This window comes from Triticum urartu, chromosome 4 (genome assembly GCF_003073215.2).
Source record: "Triticum urartu cultivar G1812 chromosome 4, Tu2.1, whole genome shotgun sequence".
Taxonomy (NCBI): domain Eukaryota; kingdom Viridiplantae; phylum Streptophyta; class Magnoliopsida; order Poales; family Poaceae; genus Triticum; species Triticum urartu.
This window is the reverse complement of record NC_053025.1, coordinates 605,690,230-605,706,653: the sequence shown is the minus strand read 5'-3', so window position 1 is coordinate 605,706,653 and position 16,424 is coordinate 605,690,230. Positions and strand designations below refer to the sequence as shown.

General features: G+C 47.5%; 1 pseudogene; it reads right to left on the bottom strand.

The window, feature by feature from the left end:
* Window positions 1-357: 357 nt before the first annotated feature.
* Window positions 358-13,694, bottom strand: LOC125554962 (annotated as a pseudogene).
* Between the last annotated feature and the right edge of the window lie 2,730 nt (window positions 13,695-16,424).

Below are 16,424 nucleotides of genomic sequence, written 5' to 3'. Positions count from 1 at the left end.
AAAGCATTCCTACGGTATCCGGGAGTTGCACAATCTCATGGTCTAAGGAAATGATACATTAGAAAAGCTTTAGCAGACGAACTATACGATCTTGTGCTAGGCTTAGGATTGGGTCTTGTCCATCACATCATTCTCCTAATGATGTGATCCCGTTATCAATGACATCCAATGTCCATGGTCAGGAAACCATGACCATCTATTGATCAACGAGCTAGTCAACAAGAGGCTTACTAGGGACATGTTGTGGTCTATGTATTCACACATGTATTACGGTTTCCGGTTAATAAAATTATAGCATGAATAATAGACAATTATCATGAACAAGGAAATACAATAATAACCATTTTATTATTGCCTCTAGGGCATATTTCCAACAGTATACCCTTCAGGCCGTATGTGCATTTTGTTATGGAAATTGTCTAAATCAGATACCATCCTGCCAGGAAAGAAACTCACACAATCAGGTTTGTTATACACTAAGAAGAACGAACAAAGGAGGAAATGCAGATGCATATATAAACATAAACATGCAACGCTCAGCCAGCACCAAGAAAAGGGGTCAGCAGAAGATATACAACAACATGAACAGAAGATGTATGTTCCAAATAAGAGCTCCATATATGCTCTAAGGCATAGACTGTCATCTTAAGTAATGTTCAGAATGATTTCTCTGATGGAAACCTTCTATGCCTAGATTAAACACAATCAAAATGGAGTTTCAATGGTATAATTTTATAGCACATAAAGTTAAATGACAAAATATGAAGACACAACATAAATTGGAATGGAGGGAGTAAATGGAAATCAATTATTTCTTGTAAAGGGTTATGGGTAGGAAGAACAAACTAAAACAGATCATTTCTTTGGATTATTGGCGCTAGTGCAATATGAACTGCATCATAATTGAACATATAACATATGTCCATACCTCTAGAACAGATATAACTCCACTATCCAGAAGTGCCAAGTCTGCTTGTGTCTCCCACAAGGAAAACTTGCATAAAGCGGCAGCATTGTAGCTCAAAAGGGAAGTCCAAGATTCAAGTGAGAAACAGGGCATCCTTGAAATGGGTAGGGTCGACATGCTTCCAGAGCATTTTTTGCATCTTTAAACGCTGGTTACTCTATTTAGAGGGGGGAGCTACTGTGCTATTTGCTCAAACATACCTAGGTTGCTCACACGAAGATTTCCTAGTTCTATCTGAGTCATTTTAGCATCCTCTCCATTTTCTTCTGATAAATTATCACAAGAGCCTATCGCGTCATCTTGGCCATTATCATCAGAACCATCATTTTCAATGGATTTCCGAAGTTGCAACATATTTTCTGGAAGCTTTTGTGTGAGGAGAAACCTATACAATCGATATTTTTTTAGTATCATACCAATAGGGCATCATGCAAGATAACAGAAAATCTCTCAAGTCTGATGTGTATTCAGGAGAAAAACAATTATTGCTTAAAAATATATAAGAGGTTCTCAACTCATACTCCTTGGCTTTTTCTAAGCCTCGGGAGAAGCGTGTTTGCTTGCATTTGAGATGCAAGGAAGAAAGAAGGCCATTCAGAAAGGGCACCGCCTGCTTCTACTTAATCCTGAGGTATAAACACAACTTTAGTGTACTGCTTCGAAAGAAAAAGAAAAATATACGCTATTATCTTTTCACAAAACCAAACCTTGCAAAATCATGGGTGCCAAAGAATTGAACAAGTATTGATTGATCAAACCGAATTGACTTCAGGGCCCGGCTAGCATGAACATTTGACTCGTCCACTATAACAACTGGCCACATTGCATGACCTGTTGAGGCACACAAGGCTCTTTATATGAGAACAAATTCCAAGTCACTGAGAAAAGTGAGAAGCCTCGTCCACTATAACAACTGGCCACATTGCATGACCTGTTGAGGCACACAAGGCTCTTTATATGAGAGCAAATTCCAAGTCACTGAGAAAAGTGAGAAGCCTACGGGTAAAAGGGTGCATTGAAATATGGCAAATCAACCACATAACTAAATGAAACAATTTAACAGAAAGGGAAATCCATGTCACTTGTTTACTTTAGGAATGTAGGAATGTGGAGGAAAATAGGACTAAATGATAAAATAACAAGTTAATGTCGGGTAATTGAGGAGATGAATACGAAAATTTCAAATAATAAATCAATACTGGGCTTAACATTGGAAAGCATTTTCTGTAAAAAGAGGCAGTTAACCATCTAACACATGTGATGTGCATGAGAAATCTAATAAAGTTGTAAGTTGATGCAAAACTACCATAAACACTAGAATAAATAAAGTATCACACTGTAAAAGTTCAAAGTAATATGGACAATGACTACAAACAATGCAATAAAACTTGTGATGGCAGAAAGAATAAATGGAAAGGACCATTGGCATCTAATCGCAGTTAACAGCTAGAAGCATCGGCACTCATAAGGAAAAGACATAGGAGTACCTGTTATTTTAGCCCACGCTATATTATCTAGATCAAGACCTTGGTAGTCATGAAAGCTGACAGCAAGTGCAAGTAGCTCATCGTATCCCTTCTTATATCCAGGTTAGATGATCCAAATTTCAGGTTCAGGCACTTCATTTCCTCAGATGAAATGAAAAATTTATCATTTCATTATCTAGGGTAAGGTCTTCATACTTCACCTGTAGTTCATTTAGCTTTAGATATCAACTACACGACATTTTACATGCCACTCTTCATAGTGCAGACATTACATGGAAAACAGAGTGGTAGATAACATGCCTTTTAGTAAGGAAAATGCAGAAAAAACATTTAAAATCTAACTGAGGACAATCCTCTCAGCCACACCAATTTTTCATGAATAAGAATAATAAGAACCAGGTATATAGAAAGCATACAGAATTCTTGGTTAGTTCCGTGTAGGCCGTGATGGAACCCTTGTACCAATCATCATCTTTGGGCCAGAAAACCTGTATTCACCATCAAAATTTAGGCCCCAGTTTTGCTGCATTCCATATAGTGATGAAACAAACACATGCTCAGAACAGACGTCATCAAGAACTTACCTTCACTGGTAGAAAAAGGGCCTATAGTCCCGGTTCGTAAGGGCCTTTAGTCCCGGTTCAGGAACCGGGACTTAAGTGTCGGTACTAATACCTCCCCCCTTTAGTCCCGGTTCAATCCAGAACCGGGACTAAAGGCCCTCCACGTGGGCAGTGCGCAGAGCCCAGCCAGGAGACCCTTTGGTCCCGGTTGGTGGCACCAACCGGGACCAATAGGCATCCACGCGTCAGCACTTCTGTGACTGGGGTTTTTGTTTTTTTTTTGAAAGGGGGGGGTTGGGGGTTTTGGGGGCTTAATTTAGGTGTTTCATATATTGTGTTAGCTAGTTATAATTAATAGAGAGAAGTGTCCTCTGTTATGTCCGTGCTTGGTCAACGCTACGTACTATACATACGTATATAGAGAGGACTAGACACGCTAGCTAGCTAGTAATTAAGCAAATGAAGGAAACAGAAAGATCGTCATGAACATATATGCATATATACAGAGAGAAGTGATATCGACCACCTCTCCTTCTCCGAGAGATTGGTCGAACAACAAGTTCTCGTATATCTATCTGACACTACCGGCTACATATATACAATAATTATCTCTTACAAATATAATCATACGGACTCAGGGTCCACATAGAATTCTCCGTCTTCAGGGATCACGTGGTCAAGAAAGAATGCCACCAATTCCTCTTGAATTCCTCGCATGCGAGCTGGTGCTAGGAGTTCATCCCGCTTCCGAAACATCTAATTTAAAGAAGGGGGTCAATACATATATATATATGAATGAATGAAACTCAACACAAATGATGGTAATAAAATAAAATTGTGAATGTTGTTATTTACGTACTTCATATTGTTCGTCAGTGTAGCCCCGCTCACAGGTCGTGTGGCGGATGGACTCGCAAACATAGTATCCACAGGAATCATTCCCTTGTTCCTGCCACAACCACTTTACAAGAAATAGAGGTTAATCAAACTGATAAGCAAGAATGCCAAATGGTATTGATGAAACTAGCGCTTGAATGACTAGTAGATGCGCTTAAAATGCTACTATAGCTAGTACTTACTTTCAGGTGTCTAAATTGCAGCTCCTTCGGCAGTCCCAGAGTTTTTCTGGTGAATTTTCTCCAAACCCTGCCGGACAAAGAAAACAATTACTTGATATATCAGAAAATGAACAAAGTTGCTGATATGGTGGATAATGATCGATTTAACTTACTTCTCGAGTATTTGAGTCATGTCTGCATAGTTTAGCAAGAGCCTTCCGAATATCGCTATTTGGAAGGCCTTTGCTGAATTGGTACCAAAAGGCGGATTATTCTATCCGGGACTCCATTCCAAAACAACTTTGCAGAACTTCGTACCAACATGCCCTGGTTACTTCCGGCTAATGATGAAGGCATGGATTTCTTCAATACTTTGACACTAGGAAACCTCTCTCGACCCCTCGGCGATCCTCGACCCTCGACGACCCTGGAACCCTCGACCCCTCGACGATCCTCTTCTTCTCTCATGTTCGATAGGATCGCCGAGGGGTCGGGAGGTTGCCTAGTGTCAAAGGATTCAACAAAACCATGTCTTCATCATTAGGCGAAAGTAACATGTGCATGATGGTACGAAGCTCTTCAAAGTTGTTCTGGAACGGACTCCCAGATAGGATAATCCGCTTTTGGTACAAAGTTCAGCAAGAGCCTTCCGGATATCGCTATTTGGAAGGCCTTTGCTGAATTCGTACCAAAAGGCGGATTATTCTATCCGGGACTCCATTCCAAAACAACTTTGCAGAACTTCGTACCAACATGCCCTGGTTACTTCCGGCTAATGATGAAGGCATGGATTTCTTCAATACTTTGACACTAGGAACATCTCTCTACTTCTGGCTAATAAGAAGAAGAATAAGAAGAAGAAGAAGAAGAAGAAGAAGAAGAAGAAGAAGAAAAGAAGAAAAAAATAGGAGAAGAAGAAAGGAATAGTGGAGAAAAGAGAAAATAGAATATATTCTATTTTCTCTTCTTTCCCACTATTCCTTTCTTCTTCTCCTCTTCTTTTTCTTCTTTTTTCTTCTTCTTATTTATTTCTCCTCTTCTTTTCGGTAGAGGAAACCCTAAATAGCTAGCAAGTATCGTGGGTGTGAGATACATGTGGCCTTCGGTGTCGGACACTACATCCACGTCCCACAAGTGACGTGGCGTCGAAGCCCGCCGCCACTTGTGGGATGTGGGTAGTGTCCGACACCGACGGTACATGTATCTCACACCGACGATACTTTCTATTTAGGGTTTCTCCTCTACCGCTCCTCGACCTCTCGACGACCCTCGTTCCCGATAAAATAAGAGAAGAAGAAGAAGAAAAAAGAAGAAAAGAAAGTAATAGAGGAGAAGACTTCCTCTTCTTCCTCTCCTCTTCTTCTCCTCTTCTTCCCCTTCTTTTTTCTTCTTCTTATTTATTTCTCCTCTTCTTCCTCTCCTCTTCTTCTTCTTATTTAGTTCTCTCGACCCCTCATCCCTCTCCCTGATAACATATTTTTTTCTCCCCTCGACACCTCTCGACCTCCCGTCCCACTCTCGACCCCTCATCATCATCTATCACCCCCTCGTTTTCTTTAGCATATATCCATGAACAAAATAGAGGAGAAGATCGAAGAAAAAAAAGAAGCCTTCCTCTTCTTATTTTCCTTTTTCCACTCCTTCCTTTTCTTCTTCTTCTTCTTCCTTCTTCCTCTTTTCTTCCTTTTCCTTATTTTACTTTTTCCTCTACACTAACCTAAAATCGATATCTACTAATTAACAACCTAAATAAAAAAAATGAATACATATATGAAAAAAAACATCATATAAAAAAACATTTTTGACATATTTAGCATATTCTGATCCATAGTTCAAAATTTTCAAATTTCATTCAAATGAAATTTGAATCGGATTCAAATAACTTGTTGAAAACCTATTCTAAACCTCTCCAAAAATTCTGAAATTTTGCCATCGCCTTTGTCTTGCATCAGTACCTCACCACAATTTTTTTTAAAAATTCCAAAAATGCCCAAAGCCATCTAGTATTTCATCAAACACCTTCTATATGGACAAAAAAATTCCTCCTGTTCCAAAAAATTCAGAAAAGTGGACAGCGCATTGCTGCTGCTCCACTTCTCCTCTCCTCTACTTCTCCTCAGGCGCTCGGGGCCGGCGGAGCAGGGGCGGAGCAAGGGCGCAGGGGTGGAGCCGGGGTGCTCGGGCGGCGGCGACCATGGAGCAGGGGCGGAGCAAGGGTGCTCGGGCGCAAGAGTGGCACTCGAGAGGGGGGCTCACTTTGAGGGGGGCGGCGACGGCTGGAGTCGGCGACGAGGACGGCGGGCTCGGGGACGCGGTGACGGGGACGGTAGCCGGGGCGGCGGGCGTCGGGCAAGGGGCCGGCGCGGGCGACGGCGAGGGCGGGACGGGGCGGTGCGCGTCGGGGCAGGGACGAGGGCGACGGCGACGGGGGCGGGCCGGGGCGGCGCGCGTCGCGGGCGACGGCGACGATGGGCGCGGGCGACGGCGACGATGGGGGCGGGCGGCGTCGGGGCAGCCTGGCGGCGTCAGGGGCGGCAACTGCAAGATGAGAATGAAAAATTCCAAAGTGTGGCCTTATATAGAAGAGGCTTTAGTCTCGGTTCGTGGCAGCAACCGGGACTAAAGGTGGGCATTAGTCCCGGTTGGTGCCACGAACCGAGACCAATGGCCTCTTTTCGGCAGCCCAAAGGGCGGGAAGCGAAGCCCATTGGTCCCGGTTGGTGGCACCAACCGGGACTAAAGGGCAATGGTCACGGTTGGTGCCACCAACCGGGACCAATGCCCTTGTGCGCCCCGCGCCCAAAAGTTTTGTCCCACATCGCTAGTTGACAGCGCCCAACACCAGTTGATAAGCTCTGCTGCCTCCTCCCTCTCGAACTCCTCTGAACTTCAGGCCTATGGGCCTAATTTGACACTGCTTTGCCTGTGGGCCTATTGGGCCTTCTGCGGGCCTGAATCCTGGCCCATGTAGGGTTTCTAGTCGTATTCAGGCCGTGGAGGCCCAGTAGGTGGCATTTTTTTGGTTTTTTCTTTTTTATTTCTACATTTTTTTGGTTTTTTATATTAAGTTTTAATGATTCTTTTTGCTTTTAGGTCACAAAAATTATAAACTTTCTGTTAGTGCCATTAGTTTTAAATTTTTTGTTATTTATTTTTTATTTCTACTTAAAACTAAATACTTACAGTTTTTTAGTGATTTCTTTTTGCTTTTAGGTCACAAAAATTATAAACTTTTCTGTTAGTGCCATTAGTTTTAAATTTTAAATAGTTTAAATTTGAATTTTTAAAAATTTGTGTGAATCACTAGTTTATGAATAACTTTACTATAAAATTAGAATTTTTTTCTTCTTTGCTATTTATTTTTTATTTATACACAAATTATAGTTTGATTTTAGGTCACACAAATTATATTCTTTTTGCTATTGAAGAATATTATAGTTTTATTTTAGTTGATCATAACATAATATTTTAATTGATTGTTTTTATTTTCATAAAAGTTTTGTAGTTCATTCTGTTTGCTATTAATTCATTCTTTGAGCTAAATGACTCTGAAATTGGAAAGCATTTCAAAATGAACTCTGAAAAGGTTGAAAGTTGGCATGGTCTCATCATTTCACCCACATAGCATGTTCCAAAAAGTAGAGAGGGTTACGACAAAAACTTGATGCACTTCGTGTACAAAATGGACAATCACTTTCGAAGTATCAAAGTTTCGAACCATAAGACATGAAAGCATTTCAAATGAACTCTGAAAAAGTTGAAAGTTGGGATGGTATCATAATTTCACCCACATAGCATTTGCTTATTGCGGGAGAAAGTCTTCACTTTTTCTTCGCTTGTGTCATTTGCTTATTGCGCCGTAACCATGGATAATCTTCATTGTTTATCAGGATGCTTGGGTCAGCCTTGACATTGAAGGGAGGAATTTCATGAAACTTTTCATAATCTTCAGACATGTCTGTCTTGCCGTCCACTCCCAGGATGTCCCTTTTTCCTGAAAGAACTATGTGGCGCTTTGGCTCATCGTATGATGTATTCGCTTCCTTATCTTTTCTTTTTCTCGGTTTGGTAGACATGTCCTTCACATAGATAACCTGTGCCACATCATTGGCTAGGACGAACGGTTCGTCAGTGTACCCAAGATTTTTCAGATCCACTGTTGTCATTCCATACTGTGGGTCTACCTGTACCCCGCCGCCTAACAGATTGACCCATTTGCACTTAAACAAAGGGACCTTAAAATCAGGTCCGTAGTCAAGTTCCCATATGTCCACTATGTAACCATAATATGTGTCCTTTCCGCTCTCGGTTGCTGCATCAAAGCGGACACCGCTGTTTTGGTTGGTGCTCTTTTGATCTTGGGCGATCGTGTAAAATGTATTCCCATTTATCTCGTATCCTTTGTAAGTCAATACAGTCAAAGATGGTCCCCTGGACAACAAGTACAACTCATCACAAACAGTGTTGTCACCTCTGAGACGTGTTTCCAACCAACTGCTGAAAGTCCTGATGTGTTCACATGTAATCCAGTCGTCGCACTGCTCCGGGTGTTTGGAGCGCAGACTGTTCTTGTGTTCATCGACATACGGGGTCACCAAGGTAGAGTTCTGTAGAACTGTGTAGTGTGCTTGAGACCAAGAATATCCGTCCCTGCATATTATTGAGTCTCTTTCCAAAGAGTGCCTTTTCCAGTCAGTCTCCCCTCATACCGCGATTTAGGGAGACCTATCTTGTTAAGGCCAGGAATGAAGTCAACACAAAACCCGATAACATCCTCTGTTTGATGGCCCATGGAGATGCTTCCTTCTGGCCTAGCGCGGTTACGGACATATTTCTTTAGGACTCCCATGAACCTCTCAAAGGGGAACATATTGTGTAGAAATACGGGCCCCAGGATGACAATCTCGTCGACTAGATGAACTAGGACGTGCGTCATGATATTGAAGAAGGATGGTGGGAACACCAGCTCGAAACTGACAAGACATTGCGCCACATCACTCCTTAGCCTTGTACGATTTCTGGATCGATCACCTTCTGAGAGATTGCATTGAGGAATGCACATAGCTTCACAATGGCTAATCGGACGTTTTCCGGTAGAAGCCCCCTCAATGCAACCGGAAGCAGTTGTTCATAATCACGTGGCAGTCATGAGACTTTAGGTTCTGAAACTTTTTCTCTGGCATATTTATTATTCCCTTTATATTCGACGAGAAGCCAGTCATGACCTTCATACTGAGCAGGCATTCAAAGAAGATTTTCTTTCTCTTCTTTCGTAAGAGTGTAGCTGGCAGGACCTTTATACTGCTTCGAAGGCATGTCGTTTTTTTCGTGCAAACGTTGCAGGTCCTCCCGTGCCTCAAGTGTATCTTTTGTCTTCCCATACATGCCCAAGAAGCCTAGCAGGTTCACGCAAAGGTTCTTCGTCACGTGCATCACGTCGATTGAGGAGCGGACCTCTAGGTCTTTCCAGTAGGGTAGGTCCCAAAATATAGATTTCTTCTTCCACATGGGTGCGTGTCCCTCAGCGTCATTCGGAACAGCTAGTCCACCGGGACCCTTTCCAAAGATTACGTAGTGTAAATCATTGACCATAGCAAGCACGTGATCACCGGTGCGCATGGCGGGCTTCTTCCGGTGATCTGCCTCGCCTTTGAAATGCTTGCCTTTCTTTCGACATTGATGGTTGGTCGGAAGAAATCGACGATGGCCCAGGTACACATTCTTCCTGCATTTGTCCAGGTATATACTTTCAGTGTCATCTAAACAGTGCGTGCATGCGTGGTATCCTTTGTTTGTCTGTCCTGAAAGGTTACTGAGAGCGGGCCAATCGTTGATGGTCACGAACAGCAACGCCTTAAGGTTAAATTCCTCCTGTCTGTGCTCATCCCACGTACGTACACCGTTTCCATTCCACAGCTGTAAAAGTTCTTCAACTAATGGCCTTAGGTACACATCAATTTCGTTGCCGGGTTGCTTAGGGCCTTGGATGAGAACTGGCATCATAATGAACTTCCGCTTCATGCACATCCAAGGAGGAAGGTTATACATACATAGAGTCACGGGCCAGGTGCTGTGATTGCTGCTCTGCTCCCCGAAAGGATTAATGCCATCCGCGCTTAAAGCAAACCATACATTCCTTGGGTCCTTTGCAAACTCATCCCAGTACTTTCTCTCGATTTTTCTCCACTGCGACCCGTCAGCGGGTGCTCTCAACTTCCCATCTTTCTTTCGGTTCTCACTGTGCCATCGCATCAACTTGGCATGCTCTTCGTTTCTGAACAGACGTTTCAACCGTGGTATTATAGGAGCATACCACATCACCTTCGCAGGAACCCTCTTCCTGAGGGGCTCGCCGTCAACATCACCAGGGTCATCTCGTCTGATCTTATACCGCAACGCACCGCATACCGGGCATGCGTTCAGATCCTTGTATGCACCGCGGTAGAGGATGCAGTCATTAGGGCATGCATGTATCTTCTCCACCTCCAATCCTAGAGGGCATACGACCTTCTTTGCTGCGTATGTACTGTCGGGCAATTCGTTATCTTTGGAAGCTTCTTCTTCAATATTTTCAGTAGCTTCTCAAATCCTTTGTCAGCCACAGCATTCTCTGCCTTCCACTGCAGCAATTCCAGTACGGTACCGAGCTTTGTGTTGCCATCTTCGCAATTGGGGTATAACCCTTTTTTGTGATCCTCTAACATGCGATCGAACTTCAGCTTCTCCTTTTGACTAATGCATTGCGTCCTTGCATCGACAATGACCCGGCGGAGATCATCATCATCGGGCACATCGTCTGGTTCCTCTTGATCTTCAGCAGCTTCACCCGTGGCAGCATCATTGGGCACATCGTCTGGTTCCTCTTGATCTTCACCAGCTCCCCCCGTTGCAGCATCACCGTATTCAGGGGGCACATAGTTGTCATCGTACTCTTCTTCTTCGCCGTCTTCCATCATAACCCCTATTTCTCCGTGCCTCGTCCAAACATTATAGTGTGGCATGAAACCCTTGTAAAGCAGGTGGGAGTGAAGGATTTTCCAGTTAGAGTAAGACCTTGTATTCCCACATTCAGTGCATGGACAACACATAAAACCATTCTTCTTGTTTGCCTCAGCCGCATCGAGAAACTCATGCACGCCCTTAATGTACTCGCAGGTGTGTCTGTCACCGTACATCCATTGCCGGTTCATCTGCGTGCATTATATATAATTAAGTGTCCAAATTAATAGAAGTTCATCATCACATTAAAACCAAAGTGCATACATAGTTCTCATCTAACAACATATAGCTCTCCAGAGCATCTAATTAATTAAACCATACATTGAAACTATGTAAAACATTTCAATGCGAAAACAAATGCGATCATAATCGCAACCAAGGTAACAATTGATCCAACGGCATAATGATACCAAGCCTCGGTATGAATGGCATATTTTCTAATCTTTCTAATCTTCAAGCGCATTGCATCCATCTTGATCTTGTGATCATCGACGACATCCGCAACATGCAACTCCAATATCATCTTCTCCTCCTCAATTTTTTTTATTTTTTCCTTCAACAAATTGTTTTCTTCTTCAACTAAATTTAACCTCTCGACAATAGGGTCGGTTGGCATTTCCGATTCACATACATCCTAGATAAATAAAATCTATGTCACGTTGGTCGGCATAATTTTCATAAACAATAAATGAACCAATAGTTATAAAGATAATATACATACCAAATCCGAATCATAGACAGGATGAGGGCCGACGGGGCCGGATACCAAAACCATCGCACATATAATAACAAACAATAATAAAAGTAAGAAAATTATACAAGTATCTATCTAAATCATACAAGTAAGAATTTTTTCTTTTAGAAAGAAGATAAGAACAAGAGGCTCACCACGATGGTGCCGGCGACGAGATCGGCGCGGGCGATCGACGGTGGTGAAGACAGGGGACGGGGCGTGACGGACCGCTAAATCTAGACAAATCTCGAGGAAAATGGAGCTTGGAGGTCGAGCTTCGAGAGGAGAAAGCTTAAGTAGTGTGGCTCGGGCATTCCATCGAACACCTCATGTGCATAGGAGGTGAGCTAGAGCACCACAAAGCCCTCTCCCCCTCGGCCAGAAAAAACAGAGCACTGTGCTCTGCTCTTGCGCGAGGGGGTATATATAGGCACCTCATTGGTCCCGGTTGATGACATGAACCGGGACTAAAGGGAAGCCTTTGGTCCCGGTTCAAGCCACCAACCGGGACCAATGGTGGTGGGCCAGGAGCGAGGCCCATTGGTCCCGGTTCGTCCCACCAACCGGAACCAAAAGGTCCAGACGAACTGGGACCAATGGCCCACGTGGCCCGGCCGGCCCCCTGGGCTCACAAACCGGGACCAATGCCCACATTGGTCCCGGTTCTACACTGAACCGGGACTAATGGGCTGATGCGGCCTGGACCATAGCCCTGTTTTCTACTAGTGCTTGCACACTAAACCGACAAACGCCTGCGGATCGGCACCCTAAATTTCCAACGTGCGACAAAGACAGCGTCAAAATTACACGGAGAACAAGTATTCTAGTTGGCCGTTCTTGTTGCTAAAGTCATGAGGAGAGTTTCATTGCAAAGCAAGCACATATCGACATGAGTCGTCGTCAGAATATATGAACTAAGAGGAATGAATAATTAATCGCATAAAAAAAAATAAAAGACATGGGTAAACTTGCAGGAGGGGTAGTATATAAAGTTGATTACCACTATCTTCCAGCCACAACCTTCTTGACGAGCCTAAACCCGGTGCGGTGCAGCCGGTGCTTCTGTGATTTTCATGGAACATCTTCTAGGCAAATATAAAAACGAATCTGCACAAACAAAGATGATGGTTCTGGGCATTAAATCATGGCATCCCTTAAATAAAAAAATAGGAGTGGAAGAGAGAGGTAGGATGCTATTCTGGAGGGACTGGAGGGGTGTTGGCACCTACAAAGCTCAAATAGGCGACGTTGGTGGAGCAGAGACTTGAGGTGTTCCATACAACTCGGCTATGGTGGTGTTGTGTGCGTTTCCTGTTGACCTGGGCGCCACCTCACACCCGTCATCTTCCACCGATGGGAACGAATTGATGAACAAATCCACATGGACTATGGCCCCGAAGCCGTCTTCTTCAGTTTTGACGCAGACTTCGTCGTGGGGCGGGAGCAGCGCAGCCATTATCTCCCCCCCTTCTCCTCTGCGCCTCGGCTGTCGTCGCCCCATCAGCTCCTCCCCGTCTCTATCTGCGCCCAATGCAGGCGGGGCAGACCCCAGGCTGAGCAGCTCGTGAGCGGGCCCTTCCGCCATGAGCCCCTGCCCAGCGCCTCCTCCTCCAGCTGTCACGAAGCCAGCGAGGACGGCCGTGGCTCCTCGAGCCGCGACTTCTTGCGGTGACAGTAGTAGTAGACGATCACGGGAGGCTTGCCGCCCGCGGTGGCGGACGCAGAGCTGCGGGGCTTCTTGCGGGGCGGGCAGGGAGCGGTGGAGGAGTAGACGCGGCCGATGTCAGACGCTGGAAGAGCCAGGATGGGATGATGAGGCGCATCGCCGGCGCGGACGGGCGAGCTCTCGTGCGGTGGATATGGGGGGCGGCGGCGGCGGAGATGCATGGAGGGGATGGGGCGTGGGGCTGGAGAAGATGGAACGAGAGAGAGGTCACGTGTGCGGGTTTCCTTTCTATCGCATTTAGGGCATCTCCAGCCGCGCCCCAGGAAGGCCTCCCCAGGCGATTTTTTCACGTCGACGCCAAAAAAACGGCCCAGTCGCGCCCCCAGGAGCCCGATTTTCGCCGGCCTGGGCCGAAAACAGCGCCGGCGGACCCAGGCCGAACCCGGCGCGCTGGGGGGCGCCCGGGGGCGCCGGGGCGAACTGTTTTGGCGCGAAACAGCCGCAGGTCCGCCGCGTCAGTGACGCAACGCCTCGTCTTTCCCCAACGGCCTCGGTTCCCGCGGGGAATCAATGCCAAGGCTGCTGCCGGTCAGCCTTGCCATTGATTCCTCACGGGCGGCGCATCACGGGACGGCGCGCCAACGCCTCCCCTCCCTCGGACGCGTACACACGGGTGCGGTGCGGCTATATAGCCGGTGGCCTGCACTCGCTTGTGCTCACACCAGCCCCGCCCCTCTCCGCCGCCCAGCTCCTCCCTCTCCCTACCTCTCCCGAGCGCCGCCGCCCAGCCCCTCCCTCTATCTCTCTACCTCTCCCGAGCCCGTCGCCATGGCGGAACGCTACCCCGGAGACGAGGCAGCGGCCAACAGCTTCGGCCACCGTTCGCTCCGCGAACAGGAGTCCTGGCTCCTGTTCCAAGCGAACATCCCGGCGCCGCCGGACATGCGCGCCGGGCTTAGCGCCGGGGGAGTGCCCAATCCCCCGTTGCCCGACACCGTGGCGAAGCCGACGTACTTCGCCGAGGAAGTCGAGGTCGTGCGCGCCTCCCTCACCGACGCCTAACTCTCCCTCCCCCAGTACGCCGCCGACAACTACGCGGCTTGGGCGGCGTATTTCGAGCGCCGCCAGCAGCAGCACTTGGCGTCCATCAACGGCGCGCCGGTGGTTGGCGGCCGGCAGAACAGCGAGGGGCGCCACCTGTGGTGGGGCGTCCCCGGCCGCACACTCGAGGGCGTGCAGACGTACCTCGAGGGCCGCAATGACCCGCCGTTGGCGTACCCAGCGAGGGTGGCCGCCCCGGCGCAGCACCGACACGCCGGGCCATGGGCGCCAAGGAGGTTCGGGTCCTCCTCCTCTTCTTCCTCCTCCCGATCTTCATCGCACTCCTCCGGCACTCCGACCCTCCTCGGCGTCAAGGCCGAGCCCGCGGCGGAGACGCCGCTCGGCCGGCGCACCCGCAACGCCGGCATCGTCATCAACGAGGGCGGCCAGCGTGCCTCCTCATCGGCTCCTCCTCCGCGCTTCGTCAAGCAAAAGACGGAGCCGGGGCTCACGCCGGTGAAGACGGAGCCGGGGCTCGCGCCGGTGAAGAAGGAGCCGAGGCTCGCACCGGTGAAGAAGGAGCCGGCCGCGCCAGTGACGACGGAGCTCGACGACGACGAAGTGGCCCTGGAATGGGCGCGCAGGGACTCCATAGCGATGGAGAAGGAGCGCCTGGAGAAGGCGAAGGAGCGCCAACGCGCTGCCCTACTTCGCTTCGCGGAACGTCGACGCGGCCGCGACGAAGGCGGAGTTGTCGTCATCTGCGACAGCGACGACGACGACGACGATGCGCCGCCACCAGTCCGCCATGGCGACGGCCGGCAGGGTTCCAGCAGGGGCGCCCGCGTCAAGGAGGAGAAGGCCGGCGACGATGATGGCGGCGACGGCGGTGACTTCAGCCGTTTTTCCTTTAGATTAGTTTATGTATATGTGCTATGTAATGAAAATCCGCGAACTTCGCCGAAATGTGCCAAAATTTATCGTGTTTGGCCGAAATTTATCGTGTTTGGCCGAATTTTATCGTGTTTAAGCCGAACTTCGCCGAACTTCTTTTATTTTAAATCGTGCCTGGGGGCGGCCCTGGGCTGGCGGCTGGGGACCAACTCGGCCCCAGGCTCAATTTTTGCGCCGGCTCACCCCCAAGCGGCGATTTTAGGTGCCCCCTGGGGGGGCAACGGCTGGAGATGCCCTTAGGATCCTCCAGTTGGCCACCGCGTTCAGGACCCTCTCATTTAATTGGCCAGCACGAATCTTTCTCGCCATTGGCTACCATGTACAGTGCGCATGTGATGACGTGGACATTGCGAGCGAGCGCCCTTTGCGCGACTCGTAAAGGGTTCAATACGGCTAGAAAAGAAAACCCATTATACTATACGACGATACTATAATTAGGAGACGCTATTCTTGGCTCGAAACACCAGTAGAAAACACGGTTTTGATCAAGACCATATAAGAGTATTAATTCCGGTTCTCTTACGAACCTGGACCAATCACTACTGGAAACAAAGAATTTGCCATTAGTCAGATCTTTGTCGTCTATTAGCGGATAGCAAAAACGGGCTAACGGCAAAGACCCTGTTTGCCATTACTCAATTTTTTGTCGTCCGCTAGCAGACAACAAAGAGGTGGGTAGGCCCAGTGGAGGTCCAAACCCCAATGGCCCACCAGCCCCACCTCTTTCCTGTCTGCTAGCGGACGACAAAGATTTAACTATGTAATGGCCGTTCCCCCGCCTCCTCTCTCTCTGTTCTCTCTCCCTAACCCCCGAGCCCACTCGCGCATCGCCAGTCAGATCGCCCCCGACCCCCACCGCGCCCTCGACCGCACCCCGCCGCCGCCCACAACCACCCCTCGTCCCCGACCACACGCCGGCCCGGCCCGCCGCCCGCTGTCACCGCCGCTCCGGCCCC